General features: G+C 39.2%; 1 long non-coding RNA gene across 2 annotated transcripts in view; it reads right to left on the bottom strand.

The window, feature by feature from the left end:
* Window positions 1-467: 467 nt before the first annotated feature.
* LOC103352191 (uncharacterized) overlaps window positions 468-14,490 on the bottom strand; it is a 185,912-nt gene continuing 171,889 nt past the window's right edge. For both annotated transcript variants that reach the window (XR_016218694.1, XR_016218684.1), the window contains one exon: window positions 468-591. This is a non-coding gene — a long non-coding RNA (uncharacterized LOC103352191). The remainder of the gene's footprint in view (window positions 592-14,490) is intronic.

A 14,490-nucleotide genomic window follows, 5' to 3' on the forward strand; every position in this document is an offset into this window, starting at 1 on the left:
ACTTTGGCAGTGTAATAATCTTAGCAAAAAAAGATGATGAGGATGTGATATAAGATGATTATAGCAGGAAACAATGATGTTAACGCTTGCATATTACCAAAGTCAGTGGAAATTTATTCTATAGAAACACAAGGAAGTAAGAACAACTTTGTAGAAACTGTTGATTGCCTACCCAGTGTCATTTTGTACTTTCTTCCTTACAAATAGATCTCTTGTTTATCTGAGTAGCACCATGTCCATATTTTAGAAGTATATTTCTCTGTACCCCGTGTACATCAGAGTCGTCATAAGACACTGCTCTGGTCCAGTCTATGTAAGGAGAAGGCCTTGGGAGATGGTTTCAGGGAAGCTCCCCATAATGGGTGGCAAACTCAGCACCTGCCCTTTGGTTTAGGGGCTTCCACCCTCTCACTGTCTGAAGTGGAGAAGCAGTGGCAGGAGTTCTGGCTACTGTCTTGAGAACACAGGCAGGAACTTCATAGCAAGTGTCACAAGTACCTTCCATCACTCTGTCCATGCTCCAAGTGTGGCAGACATTGTGAGATGGAATTACTGGAGTGGGTACTTCCTGGTTCTGGAGATCAAACAAAGCTGTAGAGATCAAGAAAATGAGGAAATTTTGAGGTTTTAACACCAGGAGAAATGTATTTACATATTGAAACAGCATGGCTGAAACAAAGGAGAAAGGTTAGAAGAGCAGGCTCACAGAGGCAGTTGATGAGCTTTGCCTTCACATCATGAGCCTGAGCAAATCCAGGGACAAAAGGAACTCTGGGAAAAAGTTACAGTGGCTCAGCCTTGAAGGTGCAGGAGACAACTGGGGTAACAAGTGTAGGTGAGTGCCTAATGATACAGTATCAGGCAAAGAGAAGGTGATAAAGGAGAGAATCCTAAGCTAGTACCCTAAAGCAGCAGAAAAGGACTCATAAAAAATGGAAAGAATACAATCCTAGGGCAGCAGAAGGCAAAGAAGGGAATTTGAAGACAGCCAAGGGTGCAAAGTGGCAGAGGGGAGGAAATAGTCAAGCTGTCTTGGCACTGGGACAATCCCAGGCCGCTGTGCAGCATTCAACTTTCTCACTTTCCTACAGCCTGTGCATACGTTCACACCCTTACACCTCCACCTTTCCCTCTTTACTGGATACTAAAACTTGCTAAGACCAGCATTGCTTCACACATTAGCCCAGAGAGTTTTTTACATTTGCCTCAACCTATATTCTATATCTGACCAAGTAAGCCATCTCAGGCTCCCACTGCACCCCTCCTGTATTGACTCATGCAGTAAGATACTGTGGAGTATGTAATTGTGTGGAAGAAGGATTCAGAGAACTCTCAAGGGTGTTATCCAGATCCTCCAAAGTCTGCATTTTGGACTGGCACCTGAAACTATGAGTATATAAAGCTGTCATTATCATCAACATCGTTTTATAAATTTATTAACTGATGGCAGTTTTTCTAGTGTCAACTATGTGCCAAATATTTTATACACATTATTTCACTAACTTCTTCTTACAACACTGTCCCCATTCACAGATGGTAAATTGATAGTCAAAGATTTGTAGTGACTTGGGCATGTCAGAGAGCTACGGAAGTGCAGGAGCAGTTTGATCACAATGTTCAAACTCTGAATCACTATGATTCATTGACTTTTGTATTATTATGAACACTATAATTTTAAATATATTTTAAAATACTCTGCTCCTCATAATGACCCAGTTATAATGAGTATAATTATTTTTCATTTTTCTTATTAATTTTACTCATAGGAAACTGAGCCACAGAAATACGCCCTCATCACTCAGCCAGTAATGGACCAAGTCAGTATTCAAGCCCAGCTATGCTACTCTAAATGCCAATCTCCTGCCTCTTTGAATTATTTGACACTGAAACATAAATCCTATTCATAAAATCTAGGCTCTAGGGTCCTGACCAGGTACCTGTATTACAACCATTTTGAGTGAGCAATTTTTTTTTTGCTTTTAGTCATCTATCATAATATATTCTCCAAAGGATTCTGAAATCCAGTAATCCACCTTAGTGGTAGATCAACCAAACTGTTTGGTACAAGGCTCTGAGGTTGATCATTTTTAGAACCAAAAGCAGAGAAAACCATTTTTGGTTTACTATTTTGAGGTTCTGAAATGTTCAGTTGCATTTGTTCCCTTTGGTCCGCAGCCAGAAACAGAGGCATAAGGGCTCAAATACCAAATGAAAGGGTGTTCTCACAGTGTTTCTGGCCAGAACCAGAGTGGAAATATCGGAAAGCTCACAAGCAAAGCTGTTCTTCTGAGATTTCCATACCAAACCTGCAAAATAAAATGCTTGCAAAAGGAATATTTCAGAGCAGTTATCTGATACAAGTTCTTACTGCAAACCCCACCCAACCTGACTTGGAATTTTGTACATTGAGTGCATTCTTCCCAGCCCTGTCCACTCATCCATCCCAAAACAATGCATCCATGCAGATGTACCTTCTTCTACTCATGCCTGAAGGGGTAGGTGATTCTTGGACGAATACACCTGAACCAGAGATAGACTTTTCCATTTTGCTTTTTGTTCCCAGGAAGATGTATTAGAAGCCAAACATTTCCCTTACTCTAGGAGTACATACCAGGCAGATTATGTTGCCAGAAAATCTTTGTGATTATATTCAATTTCCCAAAAGCTCTTAAACTGTTGACTTAGGGGAAATGGCACTATATTACAACACATACTTCATTTATTTTTGGTTCATTTATATAAATTTCTACCCAGCTTCTTTTTGACTAGTAGATTAATTTGGATGTAGGCATACTTGGATTTCTAATTTTATCGTATTCCATTGATTTCAAGGGTAAGGTTTGATCTCTTAAAATCTAATTGCCTTTCCTTTAACAATTACTGAACTAAGAATTTCTACTGTTTAGTTATTCATTTTATTTCTAAAATGGTGGTATAAGTCCTTTCTAAATGATTTGTGTTCTGTTCTCCTAAGTTTGAGCAGTTAAAGTAAAAACTAAAGTATTTAAACAGATTCATTTCAAATATGACAGCCCATTTTAACTTCAATTCAAGAAAAGATAAGGTATCATTCAAGATGATCAAGAAGCTTGGGTCTTTTATTGTTTTTTGCTTGTTTGTTTGTTTGAGAGGCAGAGAGACAGAAAGCTCCCATATGCTGGTTCATTCCTCAAATGCCTACAACAACAGGAGAAGGGTGGGAGCCAAAGTGAAGAGCTGGGATCCGGGAACCAGGAACTCAATCCAGATCTCCCACGTGAATGGCAGGAATCCAATTATTTAAGCCAGTATTGCTGCCTGCTCAGCTCTGCACTGGTAGGAAGCTGGAGGCAGGAGCAAGAGCCAGAAATTGAACCCCAGTCCTTTGATGTAAAGCCTCAAGCACTGGGCAAACATGGTAATGCAGTGGTCTTCATTGTATTGAGAATATCCTTGAGAGAGGTTACAGAATCATAGCTCAGAGACTGTACAAAGAGCAATCCCTAAAATGTGTAGCAACAACCATCAATAACTGCCATTTTCAAAACAATTTAGAAGTCAAATGCGTTTGATAAATAGTGAACTCAATAATGTTAGCCAGGTGTGTTTCTTCAGGTCCTCTCAGAAGCTTGAGGTGCCAGTTGTCCCATTAACAGTCTGGAAGGGAGCACAGGTGCAGCTGCCAGACATGACTGGCGCAGTTTTTCCAGAAAGCATCCCATGGGGCTGCTGAGCCTTAGAATCCACTTTGGGGAGATCTGAACCAGAACAATCAAGGCCCAAGTGGGGACAGAAAATATGTGAGCCTCCTCTGAGCACTATGCTGGTGTCTTAAATCCATCATTATGTTTCATTCTGGCAACAATCCTGCATGATGTACAGGAAATGCTATTTCTAGTTTGCAAATGAGGACACTAAAGTTCAATGGATTTATCATAGTTATTGACCCCAGCTGCTTGTAAACAACACAGCATCCAATTGCTAACCTATTGAACCCCAATCTCAGGAGTAAGGCCCAGGTGTACACGTGTAAACTCAACAGACAATGCTTGTTGGTTAATTACGTTTGGAAACCACTGAAACAAACTATGGCCTAATGGCCATATTTTTGAGTGGAAGAGCTGAGACTCTGAATTCCATCTTCTGACCTCCAAGTGCAGTGCTCTTTCTACGATAAGGTGCCACCCATGCATGATGTGTCCTGCTAGGAGTTTCTAGGGAAACATCTGGAAATTATCATAAGATCCATGCAGACCAATTGGAACCCTTTCATAGTCACTATTCAAAGTGGAACAATAGCCTCTAAGATAGTCGGGTAGCAACGCAATTCTTTGGAAATAAAAGTCAACACATTAAATTACACATTGACTTCTTAAGAAATCACCTGGAGGCAAACATCTTATGAAAACTGCAGAGGGCACAATCAAATGTCAATGCCTTCCTTTCCATTATCAGACAGAGGGGTTGTTCCATTTCTCCAGAGCACTATTCGTGGATTTCAAAGATTTTGTGACTTGTCTAAAAATCTAAATTAAACTATATTCTCAAATAGAAAATAAACCCTCTCCTTAGGCCTCTTTAAAATCCAGAAAGACTCCCTTTTCATGTACAATAGTGAGTTTTCCAGACTGGGTTTGTGAGCCCTTTCATTCTGATTGGGAATGTTCCGGTTCAACTCCCATTTCTGCAATAAAACTGCTTGTTAAAAAATTGTCAGTAATTATTAACCCCTCTGCATCTGCTTCCTCTGGTGACAGATTGCAATTGGTCAGACTCCCAGCCTAAACACTGAGTTTGTCAAATTAAAGTGCCTAAACTTGCAAATGATGGAGGTAGGGGTTATACTGTTTCATTCCTAAAGAAACTGTTGTTTTCTGTAGGCAATTTACATTAGTCTTCTTCGCTTCTAACACTTTGCTGGTGCCTCTGTTAATAAGGAAAATGTAGCAAATGTGGACCAGGTAGAGCATTCCCCTCCCTCAGACCATTCAATAACGCATGAACACACTTCTCCATTATTCTTTGAACTTTGGAACAGAGCAAGCAAACACCCAGGCCTTGGGAAAAATGCATAGTCTTGCTCTAAGATGGGCTATGAAAATTACTTGGTAAGAAGCAGTGAAAGAGAGTTGAAAGAGAAATTAGCTTGTCCTATTAAGTTTGCAGGTCAAATGCCTAATTGGGGATACATTGGGCATATTTTGGCAATACACACAATATTCACTCCATTGAGCCTAATGGCTCCTTGAAAGTCATTAGGTGTACTAAGTCAACACATTTTTTGGTGTGTGTGTTAATCTGAAGAACATATTGTTTTACTTATAATGCATTCTTTCACAGCAGAATCTACTGCTCCCAAAGTGGCCACTGTTTGCACTGGGCAGCCTCCCTAAGAGGGGAGGGAGGTGAAACTTTGTGTGTGAGAGTTTGTGCCACAGACAGAGAGGCTCTGCTTTATGGCTGACATTTATTTTCAAAGGATACACCCAAATATTGAGTAATCAAGCACCTTCTCTATGGATTATTCACATCATCTGAGAACTGAAAGAAATTCCTGAAAAGAAGGGGCAAAGATTATCTGTATACATTAAGAAAACTCCTTTTATGTCATCAAATATCAAATGCACCCTAAATTTGCAGGAGGGTAACTTTTGTACATGGGGAGAAGGGATAATGCCAAAAATCAGAGCAAGGGAACCACATTAAGTGGTTTGTAATAAGCCGAATTAGAATAGATTTGTAACTGAGGAACCAGTTGCCAAATCTACTCCCTCTGTGAGGGAAAGAAAGCTACGGAGCTGAAATGACTCGTCCACAATCCCAGAGCTACCAGGAAGCAGAATGAAGGCCGCTCCACATCTTGCGATGCCATGGTCTCTCCATCCACCAGGAAAAGCAGTAAGTGAGAGCATAGCATCACCGTTTCACGGAGGTATTCCTAGCTCACAGTGCTGGCCAGTTCCGAAGGACCCCACAGTCTAGTGATACATGTCCTTTGCATGCAATTTCATCCAACAGCAAAAACTGAACCCAAAACCTCATTCATGTTTATGTGCTCCCTAGCTCAGGTAGTGGCACTACCTCAGGCACTTATGCTTCCACTGGGAGTCACCTTGAACCCTACCGTCTTCCTCAGTCCCTGAGCTCATGCTGCCAACTGGTGCTCATGCTGGCACCTCCCACTGCTCTGTGTCCCACTGCAGCTGACCTTGGCCTGTCCACAGACCACAGCACCAGTTTCCTGTAGGCTTTAACCCCTAATTACTATTCTGCACACAAGTTTGAGCAGAGATATTACAACTCTGCCCAAGCCTTCTTTTGTCTGACTGCATAAAACTGAAGCAATGTGGCCCGAAAAAGAAAACTACCACGATCCAGTTCCATCTTGCCTCTGCAACATCATCCCTTTCACTATCTCCCACTTCTAGCTTTGTGCACCATAGCACTGATTGCTGCTAGTCCCTTACACATGTGTTTGCATACACACACAAATACACACACACACACACACAGTGTGGATTCATCTGTTTGTGCCTGTGACTCTGCCCTGCTTCTCTGCCTGAATGCCCACTCCCTCCAATCTCCCCACCTAGTCCATCTGTATAAACTTCAACTTAATGCTAAATACCACTTCCCGAGGATAGTCTTCCCTGCCAACTTCCACCCAACTCTCACCTGTGAGGTTTCCTTCCTCAACGCTCCCACAATATACTCACCTACCTCCTTGTATAGGATTCTCTGCCTGTCTTCTTCATCCTGCATCCCAGCTTTTGGAAGTTCAGAATTATGTCCTATGTATCTGTATGCCTACCATGAGGCCACACAGCTAATAGGTGCTTGGTGTTCATTGACTAAATGGAAAAATAAAGCATTCATATCCCAGATGCCTTCTACTGCACCAAACTGCCTCATGTGAACACCATCGTATTGGCCCAGAGAGAATGCAACCATCTGGGAATCCACACAGAATACTTGAATGTTTAATATGTGAGCGATTCTCAACTCTGCTTATGAAGTATTATGTTGAAATGAATTCTGTTATTTTAAATAACTTGTGCTTGATTTCTTTAGAAAAAAGAAACAAATAATCAAAATAAAGATATAAAAATCCTTGGCACTGAGCTTTGCTCACTCCTTTCAAGGCTTCGGACCATGACCTCTGGCTTGAAAAATCCCCAGATGAATTCTGTTTTCCCTTCTCCTTCACCCAGCAGAGCACAGCTTTGCAATTCTCCTTCCATTAACTATCCATTGTTTCTTTTACCAACCCCTTCTTATTTCAAAATATCATCTTTTATGAAGGGTAATGTTACATGCTAGAAAACTGTAAAAAATTAGTGGGTGGCATTACAATGAAGAAAATGCATTATTTTATTTTTTGCCCATTACACAGTTACAAGTTTTGTTGTTTATACAGATATGTTTTATAGATGGATCTATTCAAAATATATTAACACTTTGATCATTGAGAAATTTAAATCAACACTTCACTTGCTTTCCACAGAAGGAACTCTTTTTCTAAGAGATTTACCTGAATTGTTGTTAGTAGTTTTATTCTTCTTGTAAAAAACCTATTAACAGCTCTCCCAGAGGATCATATCAATAATGATCTTAAAAGTTGAATGAATCTTAAAAGTTGTTAGCCTGTTAATTTAGTTTGTGAAGGTCCCACTGCTTAAATCTGGTAGAAAACCTATTCTCTTTATATTGCTTTCTTTGTCACTGAATTAAGTGCCTAGAACACTGTCTATCACTTATGTGCGTTATTTTCAAAATAAGGGTTCAATGAGAAATTCCTGGGAATGCAAGCTCAGTCAGCTGTTGATATACCACCTCAGTTTCCCAGGACAGACAGCCTGGATGGCTGCCCTTGGGTTGGGGATTGGAAGAGATTATGGATGAGATTTAGCAAAGCACTTAAACCACATGAACTAAGGAATACGCAGGAGTGGCTCCACTAAGAAAAGTCAGGTGACCCTGAGTGAAGACATGGATGAGGAAGTCAACAGATACCAACCAGGACCCTGACAACATAGCAGATATGCTCTGATCCTATCTTCTAATGGAATCATGAGACTCTTGCCTGTGGATCATATACTAACCTCAAGGTCTCAAATTTCATTTTTAATATAAAATAGCCAGTGTTCTATACAATTTTATTTGATTGCATGCTTCTTCTCTCATTCTGCTCATTTCCCATGTCTATTCAGTCATATATATATATATGATCTAAATAACAATATATGATCTAAACAATAAGTTAAGTACAAAAATGAGTCAATAATAAGCAGGGCTAAAGAAGATGATTTTTGGATGAGAAAATTTTAAATGATTCTCTGATATAAAATTATCAACTATACTAATACCCATTGTACTCATAAATGATACTGTTTACTTGAACATTTTTAAAATATAAGTGTCTCTATAAATTTAATCTAAATGACAGATTTAATGTTCAGGTCAACATAAAAATGGCCAAATAGAAGAACCCATAAAACAAAATGTAAGAAAAACACTACAGTCTGTAGATGCAGGAAGAAAACAACGGATTCTCCTCTTTGGTTCAAAACTTGCTCATGTTACTTCTCCTGGAAGGTTCCACTCTCTCACCAAAATGCATCCCATTTTTAATAAACTCCCTGTAAAATAATCTTTGATAGTGTTCAATTCAGTTACCCACATTTTCAGTCCTACTCCTGTAGATTTTATACAAAAATAGTATCCCAGTTTTATTTCATTGACTTTTTGTCTTCATCTATAACAGTAACTGATTTTGTCAGATGCTACACACATATGTGTTTTATAATAATTATAAATATGTTCTATTATTATAAGTAAAACATGTTTCAGTAACTATATATTCTTAACACTGCACATCATATAAGTATTACTTAAAAGTATAAAAAGTATATAATCAACTCAGCAACATTTGGTTAGGTCTTAAATTGTCCCTACTACAGAGAATAATTATTTGCCCTGGGTTGCACTCATTTTTATTCCCAGAAACATTTTGGACCTCAGTGCTCAAATAAATGTTTGCAGCATTGTCTGACCCTATAAGAGCCTATGGAGACCCCAAAGGTTTGTGAGCAGAGAGAAAAGTAGATTTTGTTAAGGATGAAGGGAAGTAGGAATGGGGTGAGGGAGTGGAACCAGAGAAAACAGAACTGTATCAGCAAGGCTTAAAATTTGTTCTTAAGACAGATTAAATTCATCCTGACACTTACCAAATGGCAAAACGAACAGCAACTTTCTCCTGAAGACTTCAAAATGAAGATGGAAGTTCATTTATGGGAGATGGTCATCAATCTCAATATTCACAACCTATTCATGCGCTTTAACTTGATCAGCCTCCTGCTGACTCATAAGCTCTAACATGGAGCAGAGCAAGTGCATCCCTTGTACAGATATGTGCACACCCCAGGTGTACACTGTAATTCTCATGACTTACATGGGAACCCACGTAAACTCATGGCCACATGTATTCAGGGATGTCTTGAAATCCCAAGATTCATTCTTTTGTCAGGAAGATATAATAAAACACTCTTTTAATTTTAATCTATACTGCCTTACAATTTTAAAAAAATTATTAAAGAGAACAGTTTTTATGTAGTTCATATATATGATTCTAAGATAACCACATTTCCCTTCCTCCCTCTTTGCCTCCCTCAATCCCTGATAACTTAACAAAAATGTTACAATCGCCTGCACAACATACAGGAAATATTAGCCATTTTCTTGGTTGGACTTGTAAAGCCATACATAACACTGTAAGTGATTTGGGTCAGAACTCAAGAATCATATATCTTTATGTTTCTTCTAAGTGTAGTTAGGAGCCACTATGATAGAGCCATTTGAATGGCATGCATCTCAGATCCCCAAATTTGATGCTTAGAATTAAAATGGCCCTGTCTCTGTCCATTACAGAGTAGCAATAGAAGTTTATTAACAATAGAAATGTATTTGGTTCAGTGTTCTGGAGACTGAAAATTCTAGGAGCATGGCCCCAGCCTTGGCAGACAGCTTTCATGCTGCACCATAGCATGGTGGAAGAGCACCTTATCAAGAGAGAAGGAGAGACAGAGAGAGAGAGAGAGAGAGAGAGAGAGAGAGAGAGATGCCACTGTTAGAACAAATCCACTATCCACTCTCAGGATAAGCAGCCAATGCCCAACCATAAAGACATTAGTCCATTCATTAGGTCAGAGCCCTCTTGACCTAATCACCTCTTATTAGCCCCCGCCTCCCAACACTGCTGCCTTGGGCATCGAGTTTCCAACAAGTGAATTCCAGGGAGAACATCCAAACCACAGGGGCTCTCATATTTAGACGGTTTTAAAATGAAACAGTCTGATTCCTATCTGAAATCTACACTCATGATTCTTGCGGCATGGCAGAGAAATAGAATCATATGAAGAGCAGGACATATCACAATCTCCAAAGAAAAAGGGAATCCTTTTTGAAAAGCACATACAGTTTGTATCACAATTATAGATTCCAAAAAATAGAAAACATTTTTCTTAATACAAACTACCAAAATAAAGCCTGGTTATATATTTTTGTTTTCAACAGATGGCCCTACAGATCTCCAGGGTTGGGGAGAAAGCTTGAGATTTTTATATTTCTCAAAAGGAAATTGGGTTCAAAAGAAGGTGAGAAATCCTGATATAGAAAGATGGATATCTTGCTTCGTATAGACTTCAGGATTGTGTAAGCCTCTTTAATTTAATTTTTAATGGAGTAACATAACTCCACACAGGACAGACTCTAAATGTTAGAGTCACATTTATCCTTGAAACACCCCATAAACCATCATTAACATGTATGACGTATAGATATGTGCATCAGAGTTAACAGTACTGTGTTGTGCATGCCCTAAACCACTACCCATGCAGCAAAATGCTCACACGAACAAGGGGAACTGGGGGTTGTTGCTAAAAGTAACTGACGGGCTGGCAAATCCAACCTTCAACCAACCTTCTTCATTCCCAGGGGTAAAAAAGCAAAACTCATGGAAGTAGCTACCACACTTAAATTTTTGTATTTCTTTTTCTTATTCGCCTGGGGCAAATAAGGAAATTTTCTGAAGTTAAAGAAATTTGGAATGCAATTCTACTGTATATGCAGTAGTGGAAGATACTAGAAGGATATTTAGACCCAAGTATAATCACTCATCTCACTTTCTAACAGCACTTGAAGTCCTGAATTAAATTTCTAATTCTCTCCATTGTATAAATTTAATTCCCCTTTATAATGAAGGTGATAAAGATAACTGATTATCATCCTTCTTGAGAGACTTTATTAAATTATCATAGTTTCCCAATGCAAACTCACTTTCCTATATGTCTACATGAAATCTAATCAGTATGGAAAGTAATAAGAAACTGAAATTTTTGAAAATCAACACAAGTGTTGTTAGGGACAGATCAAAGGTTGCAAATGCAGGAATCCCCACAGCACACATTAGTTGATGATGTTTTTGAGAACAGTAATTTTACATTTTGACTGGGCCACCCCCAGTTCTTAGTACATGCTCAATAAATGATTGCTAGAAAAAGATTCAAATGGTCAAAAGTTTACTTTTCTTAAGAATACTTTAAACTTGACTGCAAATTTCACACAATCGTCCATTTATAATCTAGATACTGTTGTCAAGACATTTAATGACATTTTTGTCCCCAAAACCAATATTGAATTCAATTACCTCAAATATGAATTTTTTAACATTCTGCAAGTTGAGCAGGAATGTTATTGTCCATTGACTGTAATACATCAAATAAAAATAGAATTACTTGACATGACATCCTATCTCACCATGGTGACTCCCGCCTTTACCATGGGACTGTCAGTCCTAGGTGACACCTGCTTTGCCTGCAACCAACAACTCCGTGTGTGCCTTTCTGCAGCAGATGGCTTGAGGCGTGACGTGTTAATGGCAGTGATTACTTCATGAATAGTGACAGCTGATCAGGGACATAATAAAACAATAGTGGCTGCCATCCTGGAAAAGGTGCTAAATAGGGGTGACATGTTTAGTGAAGGCTCCACCTCTCTTGAACCTCATTATCAATTCCAAAGGGACACACCGGCCAGCCAGGCAACGTCAGGCTAAGAACACAGAGGGAAGAACCAAATCTACTCAAAGATTTCCATCCACGTTAATTGGAGCGGGGGGAGGTGTCCAGCTTTTCCTGTGCAAGCCATTTAGGCAAATGTTAATGTCTCTTCCCATTTTGACTTCTCGTGTATGATGGTCAGTGTGTGGCTCAGCACTCACCAGTTTAAGGAAGTCTGATTCCTAACCCTCTCCTTCATGAGTATATAGCCTGGAGCCAAGGTGGAAATCACCATGGCAGAACACAAAGAGATCAGCTTTGTGTCTTGTGAACTTGTGTTTCTGAGCACCGGCCATTTTCTCAACAACTTCTATTTCCAATTCATACCTCTAGGAAAAGTTAACAGTTATGAAAAGCACAGATCTGCTGCTTTTAAAGGTGGTTCATCCATTCCACAAAGTGGACACTGGGGAATAAAGCAAACAAGGTGAAGTCCTTCCCTTCACGGTGCATAATCTCATGAGAATGACATAAGTGTAAACAATCCATTACAACCCAGGGTGATGAGCTATGATTACCTGCTGCGTTGTCAAAGATTATCTGAGGGCTTGAGAAAACAAATGTCACCAATGTAAATACATGTGCCTGTGCAGACACACGTGATGGGGAGGCCTTCAAAAAGTTCATGGACATGCATTTTATGATAAAACTGCATGGATTTCAAAAATGTTTGCACTAAAATGAATATATCTTTTAGTTCCATTTTCCATGGACGTTTGTATGTGTATGTACAAAATTATCTAATAAAATAAACACCCACTGTTCCAATGAGTTTATCCAGTCATTTTGGTTTACCCCAAGTACCAACATGACTTCTTAAAAGATAGAGCTTTTTACTAGTCTAGAGAAACATGCAATAGGGGGCTGGCATTGTACACGGAGAGTTAAGCCTCTGCTTGAGATGCCAGTATCTCATGACGGAGAACCAATATGAGTCCTGGCTACCCTGTTTCTGATCTATCTCCCTGTTAATGCACCAAGGAAGGTGGTCAACGGTGGCTCCTGCCGTTCATATGAGAGACCAGAATAGAGTTCTTGCCTTCTGGCTTCAGCCTGAACAGACCTGGCTGTTGTAGCCCTCTGGAGAGTGAACCAGCAGATGGAAGATTCTCTCTCTCTCTCTCTCTCTCTCTCTCTCTCCATCTTTCAAATAAATGAATAAATAAATAAACCTTTTTTAGAAAAGAGAGAAACACAGGGTCCGTTATTGTACACCTGGTTTGATTGTTGTGGTTTTTCTGTTTTTTGTTTTTTTTTTTTTTTTTCCTGAGGCTTCTGGTAGGATTTGCTCATGTTTTCAGTTTATATTACTTGCACACATAAACATAAAATATTTGCAAGCATCTAAATAACCTAAAATAGAAAGCACAATATACAAAATATTTTCCTCACTTTCAATCAGGAGGGGTGAGAAGAAATCCTGGAATAGGTTTCGAAGTGTACATTCCTTGTCTGAACAGGATAAGTAAGTGAGCCCAGAGACTGGGCAAGGCCAGCTAGCCTGATGCTCCACGGAGAGTCATCTCTTCTGCACATGTGATCTGCTGCCAACATTCTCTTTATAAGTCTCAGGACCAGAACTAAGTGAGACTGTTGTAATGACTTCATCCCACCCATTACAGTATCTTCCCAGAGTGACTATTAGAGAATTACTGTATTATGTCTGCCTTGGGGACATGAGGAGGCCCTGATAGATTCCAGTGATTTTAACCTGGTAATTAGTTTACACTGCTTTATGGAGATTTTACTGCTTTGGAGATGACAGTTTTTCTTCTCAAAATTAGTCCTGATAGCCAGTCATTTCATTTCATGGTTTAGGAAAGATCTGATATATGTTATGAGATCTTCATTCAAGAATGTAGAAAAAAAGTCCCCTTTCACTAGCTGAATGCTGTTTTGTACATTCTTGCTTTTTTTATTGTTAAATTTTTAGGCCCATATACTGAGTAGAATTGTTTATGAGTCAAAGTAAAAAGCAGCCTGCATGTATGGCTGATTCTTATTAGGAACAACAAAAATTTTACATATAAAATGGAGAAAATGGTTTAGTAATCTCCCAGGCTTTGACGATGTCACATATGGATGTATAATAAATAACAAAAACACCATGTCCTGCTAATTCAGGGAATAAATTACATGTATCCTGAACATCTTCTGTGTCCCTTATGCCGTGCAGTATTAAGGTGTAGCAGTGAAAGCAAAACAATTTCCTTCCCCCTTGAAATATTCTAGAGGAGGGGAAGGAGCTAGCTAACTGAATGAACATAAATAAATAATTAAATATTTACAAATAGAGGAGAGGAGACAATGATGAGATCAGGGAAAGCTTTGGGAGTGGGGACAACTGAGAAGGGACCTGAATGAGGTGAAGGAAGAGGCAAACTTTGGGGAAAGA

Source organism: Oryctolagus cuniculus, chromosome 12, assembly GCF_051225735.1.
Source record: "Oryctolagus cuniculus isolate XC-2025 breed Fujian yellow rabbit chromosome 12, ASM5122573v1, whole genome shotgun sequence".
Classification (NCBI taxonomy): Eukaryota; Metazoa; Chordata; class Mammalia; order Lagomorpha; family Leporidae; genus Oryctolagus; species Oryctolagus cuniculus.